Source organism: Rissa tridactyla, chromosome 5 (genome assembly GCF_028500815.1).
Source record: "Rissa tridactyla isolate bRisTri1 chromosome 5, bRisTri1.patW.cur.20221130, whole genome shotgun sequence".
Classification (NCBI taxonomy): Eukaryota; Metazoa; Chordata; class Aves; order Charadriiformes; family Laridae; genus Rissa; species Rissa tridactyla.
In genome coordinates this window covers 8,587,090-8,606,174 of record NC_071470.1, presented here as the reverse complement: position 1 = coordinate 8,606,174, position 19,085 = coordinate 8,587,090, and the positions used below count along the sequence as shown (strand labels likewise).

Below are 19,085 nucleotides of genomic sequence, written 5' to 3'. Positions count from 1 at the left end.
GACAACCATCACACACACGTTCAGTGGGGTCTGCGGTAGGAACCAGCTCATCAAAAGCCAACATGGGTTAGGACATCTCGACTCACAGTGCTTTGAGTGCACTAGTTTCATTTCCCTTCAGGATTCCCAAACACTGTCCTGGGCATGTACTATTGCACAGTAACATATATCAACCTTTCTATTAAATGCAAAAATGGGCTAGTGTCCATTTTTTAAATAAGATACTTAAGACTGCAAAAGGAAAACATAATTGTGAAATCTCTAAATATTTGAAGATTGCTGAGAGCACATTGGCAACTCAGTGTTTAGGTTTCAGTAAACTGGAAGAGCTAAAATAAATTTTATGATAAAGTCAAACAAAATGACAGGCCTAGGAGAACCATCTAAAGAGGAATGACAACAGAGACTGGAGGGTTCGTACAAGAGGGTGATGCACAGATGGCATCATAACCATCCACTAACAGCAGCTTCGCTTCTTCCCGACACAAAACCTAAACAGAACACTAACAGAAGCAGTTTGAGGTAAGCAACTTAAGTTGAAAAGCAACAGAATCATTAAGAATTAATACAACTCATCCAAGGGAAGAAAAAGCCAATGAAATCAAACTGGAGTTAATATAAGGTGCTAGGAATGTGAAAAGAAGGAAAATCCTACTGCTCAGTGGAAAGTTAAGTCCTGACATAACTGTTTGGTACTGGAAAAAGCCCACTAATGTAGAAAACTAAGACTCCTAATTAGTATTATTTTGTCACTTATAAGACAAAGAAAATTATCAAATAGCACCGATTTTTTTTCAAGTAATAAAGCATACCTATGCATAGCCAATGTACTTTGTGGAATAGTCTCAGTGACAACAGAGAAAATAGTAAAGCAAACAACTCTTCACACGGCTCTATCGGAGCAACTGCTGAGTCTAAAAACATCTTCATACAGGAACTGAAAAGGAAAAAACTCCACAGTGCAAGTACTCCCTCAAAAAGAACTAGGCTGTTATCATTCTCACTTTTATGTTTGCTTAAAAGCAACTGTACAACAGGCAGTTACACTTCACAAACACTGAGGAAGTATTAACTCTTGTTTTCCTTTCCAGAAGAAATCAAGCAAAGCAGAATAGAGAGCATTAACCTTGTCCAGCTTCCACTCCGAACTACTGCACAGTCTGAGCATTCCACAAACTCACCAGGTAATCCTCTGAATTCATGGGATAAAGACAACTTTAGAAGGGCTTGATTTTCCCAATTAAACAGTAAATCCGGGTGTACTATGAAATTGAATGCAGAGAAAAAAAAAATTACCTAAACAGAGAGAGGGACCGGCAATCACTGGAGCATTTTCTGCTGGATCATACCACCTTTGCGCACATAGGTATCTCTCAACATGACACAATCACAATACAGTAGTGGCACACTTAAACGTCTTAGATGAATATGTAACATACCACATTTATATATATGTATACATTTATACACATATAAAATCCATATATATGTATACAAACATTATGTATGGTTTTATTTTTATATATATAAAAATCAGTCCCACACGACCAGCTGGCTAATCTGCATTCCATAGTTTCTATTACAATTCTAAGTAATTATCTTGCTAGATTTCTGAGATCATTAGCTACGTGACATGTTAGCTCAATCCTAAAGCCTACAATTACAAAAAAAAAAGCCTCCTGATAGTTGGCATTTTTCATAACAATCCACCTTTGTGTGAGAATCTTGGCTCCTATTAAAAAAGAAACCCACTGCTTCCGTACGTGATTGCAGACAAAAGTTTGAAACCACAAAATGCAAGAGCTGGAAAGAGGAGCCCCAAACGCATTTAGAGTGTCATTACTCTGTCAAATCTTGACTTTGTCAAGGCCTTTACATTGCATTTTTGCAGACTTAGTCTTACAGCTGAAATCAATACCTCAGAAGTGACTAAGAGAGAACTTGACTCACATGAGAACTGGGAGCAGTTCTGCATCCAGCATTAAGGCCTGCTATTTACTGAACCTGAATTGCTCAAAAAGATGCCATGAAACCAGCTTTAAGGTACCAGCTACTACAAGTTTAATGTTAGTTCAAATATTTTCAAGTTATGGAATCTTTACATACAGAACCATGTCTGCCCTGGATGGAAGATGATGCTAGGTAAAGTTTTAGCATCAGAGTTACCGGATTATTATCACCGGTTCCAAGGCCGCCTGATCTCAGCCAGAAACCCGAACTCTGCAAGAGTTTAAAAGTGACTATGCGAATTTTAAATACAGCCTTCTTACAACAGGTACAATTAAGTGCCATAAAAGCAGAGCTCAAAAAGCAACCTATTGCTCACCCACGATAATTAGCATTAGGAGAACTAAGCCAGCCCCGGCAGCTGGCAGGGAGTCACGGGAGCCAGCCACTACAACACACGGCTGCAGTTCCAGAGGAGCACGGTGCACGTCACGGGGAATAAACAATCCTTAATACCTGTATTATTTAGTAATCCAGACAGTGAGCTCCATCTTATTGGTCACCATCATCCACTCTGAAAAATCACGGTGATATAAAGCAAGCAAGTTAAAGCTTTTCTGCTCCCACAAAAATAAGTTTCATTACATGAAAAGCTTACTTCTCCACACTTTAGAGAGAGAAGTATTACTGTGTACTGAGTTCCTTTAGAAAAACAAGACACTTGCTAACCATGAGTTATCTGCTCAATAGTGTATCACCTTGATTTGTTAGACCTAATATAAACAGTGTTTTACACTATCGCTACTTTTAGACTGTTACCAGCCTTATAACGCATAGGCAGTGACCAATAATGATTTATTTTACCCATCTAAGTGAAAGTCATGTACCTGTCACCACGTAAAACTTCATCTTCCAGATAATCCCGCCTGGCGTGGGGTTTACCCAGCTGTACTGTCACTAAACCAACCAACCCACCCACCAAAGCACAGCCGTAGTCCTGGTGGCCATCAAGAGCCCTGTCTGAAGCAATAACCCTACAAATGTCCAGAGAAGCTGTGGACACCCCAACCCCGGAGGTGTTCAAGGCCAGGCTGGATGGGGCTTTGAGCAGCCTGGTCTAGTGGGAGGTGTCCCTGCCCAGGGCAGGGGGGTGGAACTGGATGATCTTTAAGGTCCCTTCCAACCCAAACCATTCCATGATTCTGTGATATCCCTAATGAGAAGGGGATGCTCAGTTCTCAACTTTGATCAGAAACTAGAAAAACACCGGGGGGAAAGAGGGGCTTGGGCTGTTTTGAGGGGGAACGTTTGCTGTGGTGCTTTTTGCTTTCTTTTATTTTAAATATCCCACTCTTGCCTTGGCCTTGGAACAGTGGTATCAAGTTTAAGCTCAACGTCCTTTCCAAGCGCCAGCTCCCTTCTCCTTGCCAACCTTGCAAGGTATAAATAGCAGCAAGCGGAGGAGCAAGCGTTAAAGATATTCTTTAAAAAAAAAAAAAATAACCCAGGAGTGTCAGTGCCCTGGCTGCAGGACAGCAGCCGGCCAGCTGCACGAGTGCCAGTTTTATCACATTTTAAGCCTTTCAAACGCGATGTCACCATTCCACTAGCTAAAAAGCAACTAATTTCCATATCTTTGACTATATCTGAATATAAAAAAAAAACCAAACCAACTCACGCCCCCCGAAGCTCGGGTTCCCACCCCCCCCGGCTCCTTCTGCCCTGCTCACGCCACAGTTAATCGCCACAAAAAATAAAGAAGAGTTAAAAAAAAAACACCACAAGAACAAAACACCAGCAAGGGGAGCAGGGAGCGACGGCCGCCCCCGGGCCGCGGCGCTGACCTCCCTCCCCGGGCAGGGCAGACCCGGCCCCGCTCCGCGCCCCGTTATCCGTCCGCGCACCGCCCCGGGATAGCAAAAAAAACCTAATACTTTTTTTTAAAAAAGAAGTTAAAGTCGCCGGTACTTACACGCCGCCCCGCACTCGTAGCCGGAGAAAACTGCCCTGAACCGCCGCGCCGCGACTGCCGCCGGCCCCGCGGCCCCCTCCGCCCCCGCGGAGGCCCCGGCCCGGCCCGACCCGCCCCTCCGCGGCTCCTGCCGGGCCGCACCTGCCCCGCCGCGGGCCCCACTCTGCTCCGCTCCGCGCCCCGCTCCGCTCCGCGCCCCTCACCTGGCGCCGGGCCGCGGGGCCGGGCCGCCCCTGGGCGGTGCTTTTGTCGGCGGGGGCCGCGGCCCGCCCCGGCGGGGAGGTGAGGGAGGCGCAGGTAGGCGGCGAGCGGCGGCGGCGAGCGGGGGGGAACTGGGTCGGCGGCTAAAAATACCGTGAGGGATGAGGAGCAGGAGCCTCCCGGGGATGGTCGGCGGTGCAGCGGGGCCCGGCGGGGGTCCTCCCGTTACCCCAGCCGGGGCAGGTGGTCACGGGCAACCTCCGAGGCCGCGGTCAGCCATCATCGCGGGACGGGCCGCCTTCCCCCGGCTCCCCGCTGCGGCCGTCCCAAAGGAGGGCGGGTGGAAGAGGCTCGGAGTCCTGGTCTTGAGTGGTTCCCTCCGGGACGGTCCTCTCGGGGCTCTCGGTGGGGGAGGACCATCTCCCGCCGGTCTCCCCGGCCGCGGGGAGCAGCTGCTGGGGGGTTGGCACTACGGCATGTCTTCGGCTGGGAAATCTTTTACGCATCTTTACAAAGCCCCTGAAAGTAAGTTTCACCTGTGCCATGTCCAAGGAGGAGAAGCTTCCAAATGGCAGCGAGGCTGGAGAGCCTGACCTGGCGTGTGGGGTACATGAGGGCACGGCAGCCATTGGCCTTGTCATGGGCCAGTCACGGCATCACAGAACGGTCGGGGTTGGAAGGGACCTCTGGAGATCATCCAGTCCAACCCGCTGCCAGAGCAGGGTCACCCAGAGCAGGTTGCACAGGAACGCGTCCAGGTGGGTTTTGAGTATCTCCAGAGAAGGAGACTCCACCACCTCCCTGGTCAGCCTGTTCCAGTGCTCTGCCACTCTCAAAGTAAAGAAGTTTTTCCTCCTGTTGAGATGGAATTTCCTGTGTTCCAGTTTGTGCCCATTGCCCCTTGTCCTTTTGCCATGCACCACTGAGAAGAGTCTGGCCCTGTTCTCTTTAGATCTTGATAAGCATTGATAAGAACTCCTCTCAGTCTTCTCTTCTCCAGGCTAAACAGCCCCAGGTTCTCTCAGCCTTTCCTCATCAGAGAGGTGCTCCAGTCCCTTTGTCATCTTTGTAGCCCTCTGCTGGGGGCTGCCCTCTACTCTCCAGCAGTTCCTTGTCTTTCTTGAACTGGGGAGCCCCGAACAGGACACAGTACTCCAGATGTGGCCTCACCAGGGCAGAGCACAGGGGGAGGATGACCTCCTTCTGTGTGATGGCCATGATCTTTTTAATGCACTCCCAATACCATTGCCCTTTTTGTCCACAAGGGATGATGTAGGAGTCTCTCCAGGACAGATCTGGTGACTCCATAGGAAATGCTTTCTTGACATCAAGTTAATTCCCTGACCCTCCCCTCCGCTACTATATACAGTTGCTGGCTATTTATATATGTGAAGAATATGATTCAGAATTAAACATGCCAGGAAGACACTGAATCTTTCAACCTACTAATTAAAAAAGGAATAGAGCATGATTGCTTTGTTTCATCACCACATGAAAGAGGACTATTTATTTTTATTGTGGTTAGCTGAGTAGTAACAAACAAAATATTTTATTCCCATCCATGAAGAGCAATCTTGCCCATCTTTATGGGCTTCACCCAAAGCGTGCCGGCGTCGGTAGTAGTATGTGTGGGCTTTTGGTTAGCGCGTGACTATGAATCTAGTGAGCCAGATGAGAGCAAGAGCGCTTTTGGGCTACAAGACTGAGCATCGTAGAAGCCCTGGCCACCCCAAGCAGGAATCATGCCCATCTTTAGTGAGGGTCTATACAGTGCTCCAGACCTCCTGAGACAAACCCCACAGCTGAAGCACCCTGTCAGGAGCCCGCTGCTGTGGCCAGACGTGTGGAGCGAGGGACACGGTGAGATTTTTGTGGTGTCATTAGGTCACTGCTCATGTAAAACTGAGTGATAGATGGTTTACATAGCCAGCCTTTCAGCAAAGTTCACAGGCACGGCTCCAACTGTACGTATCGAGGCTAATCTCAATTACAACTTAAAAATGCCTCGGTCTTTGTCGCTGTGGGGATGGTCTGGAAAGTATCGACCGATCGCTACAGCTGAAAGCTTGTCATGTTGATCTTTATCCCACCAAAAATCACAGTTCATTCAGCGTTTGCTGTAACCATTCCACTCTGGTGGCTCTTTCATTTTCCCTGGTTTTGTTGTTTGTCTAGGCCTTTCATACAGCAGTAATCAAGGAAAAAAAAATCAATTTAAAAACCAGAGACTTGGCTTCTTTTAAAATGAGATAATAACGAGGGAATTCAGGAATTGTCGCACTGGCCTTCCTTTAAAATCTTCCCTCCTGGACAGATGGTATTCAGGTTGATGGTGATGGCTGACATCACTGCATGGTGGAAAATTTTTGTCAAATCTCACCAAGGAGGATTTCAAAGTGGCCAAGGGCTCTCAATGCAAGGAAGGAGAAGGAACTAGAGAGGCCACTGAGGTCTGTATAATTTAAATTTTTTTAGCATCATTTGCTCTTGGAAGTCCTTTTCCTGAGATTCTAATAAAAAGCTGTTGGAAAACAGTTGTTCTGATCAAAGCCTTTTGACAGCCCTTTCTTTTGCTAAGTGGCCATGAATGACTTTTGCTTCTCTGCCTTTGTTTTTCCTCCTCAGCTCCTCTGGTCCATGCATTTTGAGTTTCATAAATGTAGGAGGAAGACTGCAGTATCACGTCAATGTTGAAAAAGTAAGGAAGGAAAAGAGAAAGAAGAGGGAAGAAAGGCAAAAAAACCCCAAAACTTTCATGAGAGAGAAAAATGGAAGACAAAGGATGGTGAGGGGGAAGGTAACCAAGACCACAAAGAGGAGTAAAACATGGGAAAGAACTGGAGAGACCAGAGCAAGGGCGAATATCACAATGGGGAAGAAAGGGAAGAAATGGAGTAACAGACAATTTTTTATATTCTTTCCTCATGTCTTGTCAACAGGAGTTAGTCAGGAGCAGGCTCCACAAATGCTTCTGAAGGGGCTGGAAAGAAAAACTAGCCTGAGATGGGTGTATGTCTGTCTTTAATAATAGATATGATTGCAGCAGGTGCAAATAATTGGAAATAGTACCAGGTAACTTGAGTATCAATAGGAGGAAAAAATGCAGCAGCACAGGATGGCCAAGTCTGTGTCCTGTTGGTATCCAGGGTAATGGATGGGTTTGAATAGGTTATTAGGGAACTCACTGGGTTTCTGCTCCTGACTCTTACTGGTTGCTCGTGTACTTTAATATTATATGGTAATTGGCTAGAAAAGCAGTCTTGTAACAGGGATTGAGATTCAAATTTCCCCGCTCCCAGCTAGGTACCTTAATTGTTGCGTTGCAAAGTGATGCCTTGCTTCCCTGGCCCAATGAATGGGAATTAGTTTGTTCAGAATAACAGCCTCTCAGCAGGCACAATGAAAGGCATCCTCCCAGCTAGCCTTTGGCCTGGTGACGAAGGGAATCTCCTGGGAAGCGCCAGGTAGGGATTCACAGTTGTCCTCAAGACTCTCCAGGTCTAAGCTCTACCTGTTTAGCTGCTGAGAGGACCTCTCCTTCCTCCTGTCATGCTTTTGAAAGATGCCAAAGCCTAAGCGCAGACGCTGCTCCAGCATAACTCAAGAATTAAATGCTTTAGATGCCGAGAAAGTTGTAGTTGCAGTGTTGGCAACTCAGGTGCTTCTCACGCTGGCTGTTAATGACTGTGGTCCAAGGTACCGACGCTTCTGGTGTGGTGGGGCACCTGGCCCAGAGCTGGGGGCTCCTGGCTGGGAAACTGGTGCCAGAACTTGGGGGTTACAGCTCTTCCCACTGCAACAGCTTGGCCTGTGGTGGATTTATAGTCTGTGATAACTCTTATCTTGGCTGTATTTGGGAAAACACCATGTTGTGAATTTGTTCGTGTTACACAGCAGCGTGTTCACGGGTAATTCTCGGCATCATGAAGCTGACTTCTGTCAGATAGAATTCCAGCAGGCCGGAGGTTAATGTACTCTGTTGTGATTATTTTTTCTTTTTGAGGTGGGGAGAGGGCCAGTGGAGACATGTAATGCCTGTCAATAACTGCATTTAATTTCTTTGGCAAGTGGTAAATACTGTTTCCCTTTGTTTGCTTATGCAGACTACATTTAAAGTACTGTGTAATATAAAGCAAACCTTTCTGGAGGCCAGTGCCAATTTTGGTTGAAGAAAAGTATAGCACCACAGTTGAAAGTCTTCATTATCTTCTGAGGCTCAATTACTAATGAATATTCTTTAATTTTTGTTACCACACACTTCACATTCATAAGACTTCCTCTCTGCCCGAGGCCTGTTTGAATAAAATTATATACTTCCTGCTTTGACAACGTACTGATGATGTATGCTAGAGAAAATCATTAGGAGTCGTCCTGCTGAAAATGTTGAAAATGTCTTTGGATGGTAATTTGGGCTCGATCCTGTAATTTTAGTGGTGATTTTACCTGTAATGGCTACAAGTAAAATCATTCTAAGAATCCTTGGTATTTCTCCTCCACAGTTCAGAGAAGAGGTCAGACAGACTGTAGGTATCCCCACAAAAAGTATTGGTGAACAGATCACAGATCTCTGGGCTAAATTAATCCCTTCAGTAAATACTTTTTTTTCATATGCTTTTCACTAAAACAAGATTCAGTCCTCTATTTATAAGCAGCACTGGTAGAGAACTGGAAAATACTCTTAATGCTTTAACCATTATACTAATTATAGTTCACTTGATTCCCTAATGTAATAAAACGCTTCCTTTCGTGGGCCATTATCTGTTAGATAAACCCCTACATTGTATGCATTATTAATTATTTATTCCTTCCATTATTCTTTATGCACATTGAAGAATTGGCTCCTGGTTTCTAGCACAATTCATAAGAACAACTCTGTTCAGTAATTTTTGGAAGCATTTTCCTATGGTAAATAAAGAAATAAGGAAAACATTAAGTTTCATCTTCTATGGAGTTATCAGTTTAACTGTTGTATTCCTATTAATATTTCAAAAAATCTAGATAGGGTTTTTTTTTACTTCCCAATATTAGTGATTGAGAATTTCAATACTCTTCTCCTAGACTTTTTAAATTATTTTTCTATTTTTTTCTAGTTAGAAAAAAAAATGACTAATTTTTCCCCTTTACTTCTTTAGTGTCATTTCGATGAGCTTACATAGCCATATGGAGAATGACAACTTCATTCTTCTGTACCTACAGTTGTTACCCCTTGGTATTTTCTGCGTATGTTGTTTCCTAAGCAAACATACTTTCACATAAGCGGATTTACGCAAAAATACCAAATATGGCTATTTGTCTATTCTTAGCAGGAAAAAAAAAAAAGGAGATTGTATAGTGAACATGATGACCCAGCAGAGATATCTTTAAAAGAGTATTTTCAATCCATGTGAGTACAATTGAGGATTTAATTGCCTTTGTCAAGGCAACGGGGAAGGGATATTACAGCAAGGGAGATGGATAAACCTTGAAAAAGTATACTGGCTGGGAGGATGGCTGCTAGGAAAGGTTAAATCACAGATCGTGTGAAGAAGATGTTTGAAAGATTCATATATTGCCACAACGTGAAGATTACCAGTCAAACCTGCCCACTTCCTAAGAGAATAGCAGTGGTCTCTATAGATGTCAAGAAATGACTGAACAGAAAGAAAATTGAGAATCCTGTTTTTCAGTCGTGCTGAACTGGAGCTGAGGTTTAAATAAGCAAAGGGCTCTAACTTGATGAATGATTTGGTGAGAGTTGAGAGAGAGGAAGAGACCTGTGAAAGAAGTGCCTAGAGATGCTAGCTGGATCTCTCTGCACGTGGGACTATTAGATGTAATAAAGAGAGGATGGCTGACAACACATTTCTGTGGCACCCCATAGCAAGTTAGAGGAGAAATTGGGGGAGCTCTGCAAATGAGATATTGGCAGATGAGTCGGAGAAGGAGTGGGAGATAATCTGGCTATTAGAGACACTGAACAGGGAATGGAGACTTTCAGTCTTGAGTGCATCTCAAGGATGAAAAGCAGCCAGCACCACACATTCGTTTTTCTATTACTGATTGTTTCTTTGCTTCTTTTTTTTTTCTTTAAAGGAAAACACCTTTTCTTCTAAAAGTTCTCCTTAAGGTCTTTCTGTTCAATGAACCATCTGTGGGAAAGAAATGAAGGTGAAGATAAAATTCCAAGAAGACGCTTGCACAGACCTATTTGAAAGTATTTCCTGCCAGGAAACAAGTGCTGCTGAGCCTTTAAGGGCTACGCCTCTGCAACAGCTCCAAGATACGCTTGCCTTCAGCTATATAAGCAGCGGTTAACCAGGACACAGGGGTCTGCAGAAGAATTACTGACACCTAGACTTATTTAAGGGAAACTACTACAAAGAAAAGGGTACACAACCAGTTTCTTTTCCTACTTTTCAGTGGTTTCATCACTGCCTTGCTATAGACTTAATGTTTTGAAGAAATAAAATTTTGCTGAAGTTAAACCAATTCCATTCTTACCTGTAGCAGGTCATCTGTTTAAATGGTGCAGAACATTATTTGCTTCTGTGACTTTTCTGTGATTAAGGAACAAATAAATCGCATCACTATTGCAGCATCTCCCCGATGTGAGGCTGGGATGTGAGATTAAGTTAGCGGGGTTTAGCAAGTATCATTTGCACAGTGGTAAGCGTGGACATGGGGATGAACAGGCTCTTAGCCGGCAGCAAATATGTGGTGATGAGACTTGTTCTGACAGGAGAGAAGGCTAAGCTAACTCACACACGCTTTGCCTATAGCAAATGCAAAGTAATACATGCTGACAATTTCGGCAGACCAGCTGATGCATAGTAAGTTGTTAATAGGTGTTAACTTGATGGTGCTTCTGAGCTCACAAGACAATGTAATGTAGTGTACCACACTGCTGTTTGCTTAGACCCTCTTCTATCAGTAATGGGATTTTTCTAATTTTTCTATAGGTTCAGATCTCTATGTATGTGAATGCGTATTGCATTAGACACACAGCACCTTAATACTGCAAGTTATGCCAATGTTCATACTGGCTGGAATAGTCCTATTTAGAAGTAGGTATGGTATATGTAATGGGACAGAAACAACTGAGAAATAGGAGTAATTGTGATAAAGGTAGTGGGTACCAAACTGAGACTTGTGCCAACAAAACAGAGAGAGGAAAAGCTCGAAAACAGTTCTGTGTGGCAACAAGATGTCCCTGTCTGAGCCTTACTGAGAAAGGATGGAACAGAACAATGCTGGGAGGAAGCTGTGTTGTAGCTTTTGCTCAGAAGAGAACTGCTAAAGGTGAAAAGTCAGATAACCAGAGAATGAAAACCTTTCCTCTTCGTTTTCCCTATCCTCGCTAATACGGACAGATGAATTCCAACGTTAATGAAGGGACAGCATGTGCTTTTGATTTGGTGATTGAAACTGAATGCTGCTCTGTATGCATGAAAGGTTACTGAATGGACAATAAGAGACTGGGGGAAAACAAGTAAAGAGAACACAAAACAAGCCTGTTCTGCATCTCATTTAAAAGAAATGGTATGCATCCAATGGGAGCAAGAAAATGAATGTAAATTTAGGATTTTTTCCCTCCTGGGTAGTAATACAAGTGAAAGGGAAGAAGATGAGAAAAAACATATGTAATTTAGAGTGAAAATAATCCAATGGGAAAAAAATTAAAATTTTCTTATTTGCACTTAATGTGTTTTTGTCCATGTTTTTCATTGCAGCTTAGATCACTTAGAGGTCTTACATGAACTCATGTCTGAACCAATTCTTATTTTCTTCAGAACAGGTCTGATGTATTTTTTTGCTCCCTCCAATACTTGTTCTAACTGACCAAAGAACCTTTTCCTGTGCAACCTGCTCTAGGTGACCCTGCTCTGACAAGGGGGGTTGGACTAGATGATCTCCAGAGGTCCCTTCCAACCCTACACTTCTGTGATTCTGTGATTCTTTGCTAGGGAAGAAAACCCCACAACTTAGATGCTACAGCCTGGAAAACTGTTGTTCTTGGCATAGTTTTAATGGCTGGACAGGCCTTACATAAGAAAATTTAGTCCTGTCTAGGGTTCAAGCCAGTTGATTTTACAAATTGGACAAGATTACTGTTGAAACAGGTGCATCTGAAATAAGAACAACATTATTTTGTTGGAAAATTGCTGTAAACGAGAAAGGTTATGCATGTATTATATGTTTACAGCACTCTTCATCTAGGATGCAGTAGGATTTATCTATGAAATTATGTGTTGTTTATATTTCATACTGTAAAGACATCATAAACAAATGAAGTTATTAATAAGCCAGATACATTTTGAATTAACATTTCAGATGTGTTTTTTTGGCTATTGTGCAGTCTTAAGCATTAATTGAAAGTATAATGAACTGTAACAAAAAGAAAAAGCCAAACATATAAAGTTACAAAATCATTAACATTCACATTGTCTGGGCAACCTATTTCTTTCTTTGTTTTCACTTTGATTCCTTTTTCTGATAGGCCAGTAGTCCTGGATAGTAGGAGGAAAAGTTAAACTGGAGTAGGAATGAACATGTTAGTTTCTACATTGCTAGCTACTTGATGTCTCTTAGCTGAACTTAAGGATAGCATGTAGATAAGCCACCAAGATGCAATGTTGGAGTCTTTTGAAGGCAGAAGTCAGTTTATTTGCACAAGGGACTATAAAAACATGTATGTTTTCTATTGTGACCAGCTTCTGAGTCAGAGCTGGAATGTGCAGCGGAAGAGTACTCATCCCTGCTGTCCCACATGGCGCCCTCCTTAACCACAATCTCTTGCTCAGTCTCCTATTAGTGGGCGTTTGTCAGTTTTTATAATTTTCCACAGTCGGAAAAGCAAACTGTAGTAACAAAGAGCATTTTCTAAGTCCCTATGTATTACTAGAATTCTCCAAAGAATCCTTGTATGCCTGACTTTTTTTCCCTACTCCATATGTATCACAGAAAACTGACTGAAATACCATACTATGCACATTGACTTGTACTTCTGGATTTCATTTGCCTTTTATGATGAGCAGCTTGCAGTGTGTTTAAAATGGCTATAACAGGCAGTGGTCTTATTAAGAGTTACTGATCCTGTCTCTATGAATATTGATATAATGGGTGGTGGTGCCAACTAGAGCTGATTACTTCCTGCTCCTCAGCGCTGCTGTGTCTGTGGAAGTTGAAGATGCAGACTTCCTTAATTAATCATGCCAGTCTAGAAACTGAAGACAATAAAGGCTAAGTATAGTGGAGCCTTCTGCTATAGTCAGCACTTATTTCCTTTAAATACACAGCTTGGACGTAAGCTAGCAAAGGTAGTCTTTCAGGGAGAACTCTGGGCATTTTAAATACACCCTGAAATACTTGCCTGGTACACCTCTCCCAGAGACCGAGTTCACCACTGTGGAAATTGCTTCTGAAATTCAGCTATTCTGCTACCTTAAACCAGCGTGCAGACAGTGCGCAAAAGCCTTAACCTCTCTCCCTAAGTTGTATAAAGTTTAGGAACTGCTGCTGGTAAGGTTTTATCCAAAACCTGATGATTCCCAATTATAGACAGGGATCAGACAAAACTAGTAGCCCAGGCTAGTAATAGAATAAAAAGTAGTCCTTGAATTGCATGTTTCCTGAGGAGGTTTCAAAGTGCTCTGTAAAATGGTGTTGTGGTGTTTATGCTGGACTGGCCAATAAAGGAACAGACGCTCCCTTTAAATCATAGAACCATAGAATTGTTAGGGTTGGAAGGGACCTTAAAGATCATCTAGTTCCAACCCCCCTGCCATGGGCAAGGACACCTCCCACCAGACCAGGTTGCTCAGAGCCCCATCCAGCCTGGCCTTAAAAACTTCCAGGGATGGGGCAGGCACAGCTTCTCTGGGCAACCAGTTCCAGTGCCTCACCACCCTCATGGTGAAGAACTTCTTCCTAACGTCCAGTCTGAAACGACCCATGTCTAGTTTTAATCCATTTCCTCTAATGCTACCATTACCCGACAGCCTAAAAAGTCCCTCCCCAGCTTTCTTGTAGGCCCCCTTAAGATACTGGTAGGCCACTATAAGGTCTTCTCGGAGCCTTCTTTTCTCCAGACTGAAATGTTTAAAGCATATTTCTCTCACACATGAAGAAAGTATCAAGGAGTTCAGTGACTTGCTACAAGATACAGAGAAAATCAGAGATGATGGAGGAAAACATTCATTCTCACTCTTGCTTCTAGGAATTCTAGGTTTCTCCTCTTAAACTGAAAATGCATAGATTTGGGTTTTGTTCTTCTTCATATTAAGAAAATGAGATCCATGAGTCAGAAGGGTTCCAGGTTTTCCCTGCCTTTCAAAATCTATATGTCCCAAAGAAGGGATTTTAATTTTGGTCACTCGTTCTCTTCCCGCTATGTCTGGACTCCTTGCTGGTAAAATAGGCAGGGAAATAAACAGTACTGCAGGACTTCCTTCTTTCAGAAAATAAGATAGGCTTTGCTTAAAATACTTATTTTTAGCAAATAATTGAAGAAACATATTTGTAGCTGAAGGTTTATGTCACAACATTTCCAAGAAGCAGCCTGCTGAAACTTTTGTTCTTAATGAGTAAGCATAAATACACCCCAATGAAGGCTTTCTCTGGTATCACATCAGAGTTCTTGCATTTAAATTAGTAGGTCAGCAAGAAAGGACAGAGGAACCTTTTATTAGCAGCTGACTTCTCTCGAATCTCATTTTACATTTTTGGTTCCAGCAGTATTCAACTGAAAATAGATACCATAGGTAAAAAAACCCAACAAAAACCAAGGAGGTGAATAACAGAGACAAGGCAGCTGCCAGGCATCAGCTTCCACTGCGTTCTTCAAAAATATCTGTATCCTCACTGATATTATAAAGCACCATAATACGGCATGTTTCCTTGTGAAACAGGTAGTCTTTTGCATTCTCTGGTAAGAGCTTTTCATGAGCAAAGTCTATGATACAGAGTTCAGTATATTTTTAAAGCTGTCTTAGATGACTGCCCATCAAGTAAGAAACAAAGGTAAATACCCATATAAATTATATTTCACCTGCTGAAATCATTATGGTAGTGCTATTCTCTAAGGAAGTCTGTATTTGCCCTACAGTCACTTTGTGATGTACCAGAAGACCTCCAAAGTGAATTTGATAACATTATTATTTCTGTCAGGAACTCTTCCTATGTTAGACACCCTGATGCTATTTCCTCATCTTTAGTCATGGTGTTCTTTAAAAAGCTGCAAGATGTCTTAATTTCTCTTGAATTTTGATTTTGAGGGTTAATTAGCATACAAATGGCAGAGCCATTATGAAACCTCTATAGAGAATGTATAGCCTGTTATCCCGTGCATCAACAAGTAAGCCTGAGACATCATGGACAATCTCTTCCTTGCTTTCTAGCTCTAGCTCTTTCCAGCTCTAGCTGGACATAAGCACAGATATTTTTGTTGTTCTGGTAACACGGGAGAAGGTTGTCAATCGTGAGTATATGATGAATTACAGAGCACATAAAGACTTAACAGGGCTACGCTCCCTATAGAATGCTATGTTATGAATATGGCTGATACCTTTTTAATGAGAAAGTCAAATAATAGAAAGGATTTGTTGTTAAAGCTGTGTTTTATTTGGGACACAATGTAAATGACTTGCTTGAGGAGCAGATGACAGGCCTAATTTATCGCCAGTGTAACTACTGGACTCAGTTGATTTGGATGAGATTAATTTTGTTCATTCTTTCCTGGATAGACAAAAAAAATTTGAGAATTACATACCTGGGAAGGTATCCTTATGTATAAAACTAGCATCTTATATATAAAACTTTTATGCCAGGTTTAGAGGCGCAACTGCCTTAGTTTAATGTTGGGGAGTTAAAGAGAAATATAAAGTAGAATTTAAAGTTATTGTCATGGATTGCAACTATTAATGACTTTTTTTCAAGTTGTGTTATTAATGACTTTTTTTGGGGGGTTGTATAAACATAAAAAGGAAGCCCTTCCCTTCCTTCAATACTCTAGAACTTTTTGCTTAGAAATTTTAGATTGAGTGACTCGTGTTCTTCCAGATGGGTGTGATTTTTCTGTTTTGTTTTTTTTCTGTAGTAAGTCAAAGGGGTTGGGGAACCATCGCAGAAGCTGTTAAGCTACTTGTTAGGAAGAGTCAATAAGAGCAATAGATGAGAACTGTGCTGAGATCTTTAATTAAGCATGCTGCCTAACAGAGGTAGAGAGGATTCAGTGACAGAAGACTGGAACAATTTGAATTAGCATTATCTCAAAAACTTCCATGGGATGTTTAAAATGAGTCATTCAAAGTTATTAGATAATAAGAAAACAGGTGATGCATTATAATCTTTAAAATCACCTTCCTCACAAGATAAAATGTTTGCACATCTTGCAAGTGTTAATAATACAAACTTAGGTACTAGCCTATAGAGTGAGACTTGCAAGACTTTCTAGCAACTACACGCAGCATGAATTTTACATTTGCTGAGGACCATGTGAACAACCCACCGATTTCAGGGAGTGTGCTTTTCCCAGATGGGTGTATGGCATCTCAGCAGGAGATGGATTTCCTGCTCTCCCTGCAGTGAATTCACTATGGCGCAGGCATTTATTTCATCTTGCTGCTGCCACAAGTGTTCACAAAATCTCAGTTTCCTGATCACGAGAAACATTTATATACTTTATTATTTGTGTTATGATATAAAGATTGGCCTCGCTCCAGTAAAGTTCCCTTGAATTTCAGGATAGCTAAGATGTGAAAAATAGATCACATCAGGGAAGAGCAGTAGAGGAATCATAGCACAAATACAGTAGGGCAGATATGTTGGTTCAGGTAGTGTTTGGAATTTGCACAGTTTTGATTCTGTTTGCTAAATCAGCAGAAGACACAAAGCGCTGTTGTAATGCAAGGCTTCTTAAATTAAAGAGATCACAATTTGACTGCCTAAATGTGCCATACCTCAAGATAATTAGATGCTGTGAATTTCCATAGGGTTTAGGTAACCTTAGGAACTCCTGTATGATTTCAAAAGTGAGTGAAGGACTAAATTCACTTAAACATTTTCTACTTGTTTTCTATCATTCTATAATTAACTTCATCAGGAGAAATGTTTGCACTAGTTTACAAATGTGGTAGTGCCTAAGAAAATACATGTGCAGAGCACCATCTAGTGCAGTATATCACTAACATAAAAGCCTTTCTGCTCATATGTCACTTGTCTGTGTTTAGCTAATTTAATATGAACTATCATGTTGCAGACAGTGCCAGCCCAGTGGCTCCTGTGGCAACATAATTTTGCAATTACATGGGACACCATGGATTGAAAATTATTGGGGATCTTTCGCGAGGACAACAAAACTGGATGCATTGAAATTCAGGTAATTATTTGTGAGAATCATATACTTTTAAGAGGAATCTGCTTAACTTCCTGTCCATAGTGTTGGGTGAAACATTCATTAAATAATTCAACCTGATCTGTTTATAAACTAAGTTGGACACTGACTCTTACAACAGATTTAGAGACCCAACTGCCATTTTAGATGCCTTAAGCACACCATTTAGCTGCTAGAGCCTTTGCTCAGCTCCTACAGAACCTCAGAGCTACCTGGGTTCCTTAAGCCAGGCGTTCACAGGAAGGCAAACCATGACTGGGCCAGATTAAAGATGTGACTGTCATTAAGAAGGGAAGAAATGAAGAAAGGAAGGAAGCTTAGAATCTATAGGAGACAGATAAAAGAAATTCATACGCTGGTATTTATGGGCTGCTGAGGAAGCATGGAAAAAAGTGAGCCACAAGGGGTTTTTTTGCAAAGGCCATATTTTGGTTCTTCTGCAAGCAAACAAACATATGAATTTGGCCCCAGTGTTGTTTAACCGATGTTTGGATATCAACATGATGATTCTGATGCAATCTATTTAGCATTAGGTTAGGATTAAGAGGAACGGTCTTAGTTAACTGAAGATGTAGCAATGACAGCCTGGGTTTCCTCCTGCACTAAACAAAGGTTAAGATAGCCCTCAGGTACTTGGAAGAGATGATTTTTGGATGAACACTATGTATTCAGCAAAAAACTAATTAAGCATCAAAGAGACACTATCACTGAAGTTTTACATTCTATTTGAACAAACACTTTAACTAACAGAAAATTGTAACTTTTCTGCCTCTGAGCATATATTGCATACGGATCTTGGCTGAATGCTTGAAACCTTGCCGGTTTCCCAATTCTCAGATCTACTCTGAGAAAACAGCAAGCATATGCTCATATTCATTTCAAAGTGCCTCCTGGTTTTGAATAGCTCTGCTTTTTGCTTCCTAAGTTGACCTCTTAATAGACAATTTTAAAAAAACAAGACAGAAATAAGTGGAAATTTTTGAAAATTCAGATAAAGAATACTTCCCTGGATGCTTTTTCTGCTCTTGTATCTCTTTTACAACTGCCAAAGAGAACCTACTACTGAAGAAACGCTTCATTTTCATTCTTTTTGAGCTAATGAGGAGTAAAGTAAAGGCAAATGACAGGATCTGGCAAGCTGTGGTTCGGTTCGCCTTTCTGGTTATACTTTTTGGCTAACAGCAAGGAGAAGTAGCTTTGACAGAACAAAATGTTATCCTTACAAAAGGGGTTCAAGAACTGGTTTCAGGAGTAACAGTTTTGGGAATGGTGGGGAGAGGTAGGTTCTATCCGGGCAGCAGAGCTGAAGAGGAGAGTCTCCACTGGAAAGCAGGAGGCCAGATTGCAGTACATTAGCTCTGTCAACACATACTAGGCATTGTAGGGAAAACAAATGTCATAGCATATAAGGCTCTTTTACTGCTCATTTAATTCACCTGGATTTGTAGTTTCCGTTATTTTAATCTCCAAAATGTTTAGCAAATGGAAGAAAACAGAAATACACAACTGAAAATAAAGAGGTGTTTCCCTTGAACAAATATTACAAAAAGAGGCATTTTTGATTACATGTTGCTGGTAGCTATCATTATATTCTTT

The 19,085-nt window shown here is 42.0% G+C and overlaps 1 protein-coding gene and 1 long non-coding RNA gene across 3 annotated transcripts in view; one reads left to right on the top strand and one right to left on the bottom strand.

Annotated features, from left to right (window-relative positions):
- MTUS1 (microtubule associated scaffold protein 1) overlaps positions 1-4,141 on the bottom strand; it is a 130,712-nt gene extending 126,571 nt beyond the window's left edge. The window contains exon 1 of one of the 2 annotated variants that reach the window (XM_054203655.1): positions 4,123-4,141. The gene's annotated coding sequence lies outside the window, so the exon portion shown is untranslated. Of the gene's footprint in view, positions 1-3,919; positions 4,017-4,122 lie in introns of those variants that run through there. The other variant, XM_054203654.1, reaches the window with a different exon arrangement.
- Positions 4,108-12,211, top strand: LOC128910453 (uncharacterized). The gene is made up of 3 exons (XR_008466719.1): positions 4,108-4,216; positions 6,746-6,917; positions 10,193-12,211. It is a non-coding gene; the product is annotated as an uncharacterized LOC128910453 (long non-coding RNA).
- Positions 12,212-19,085: the final 6,874 nt, after the last annotated feature.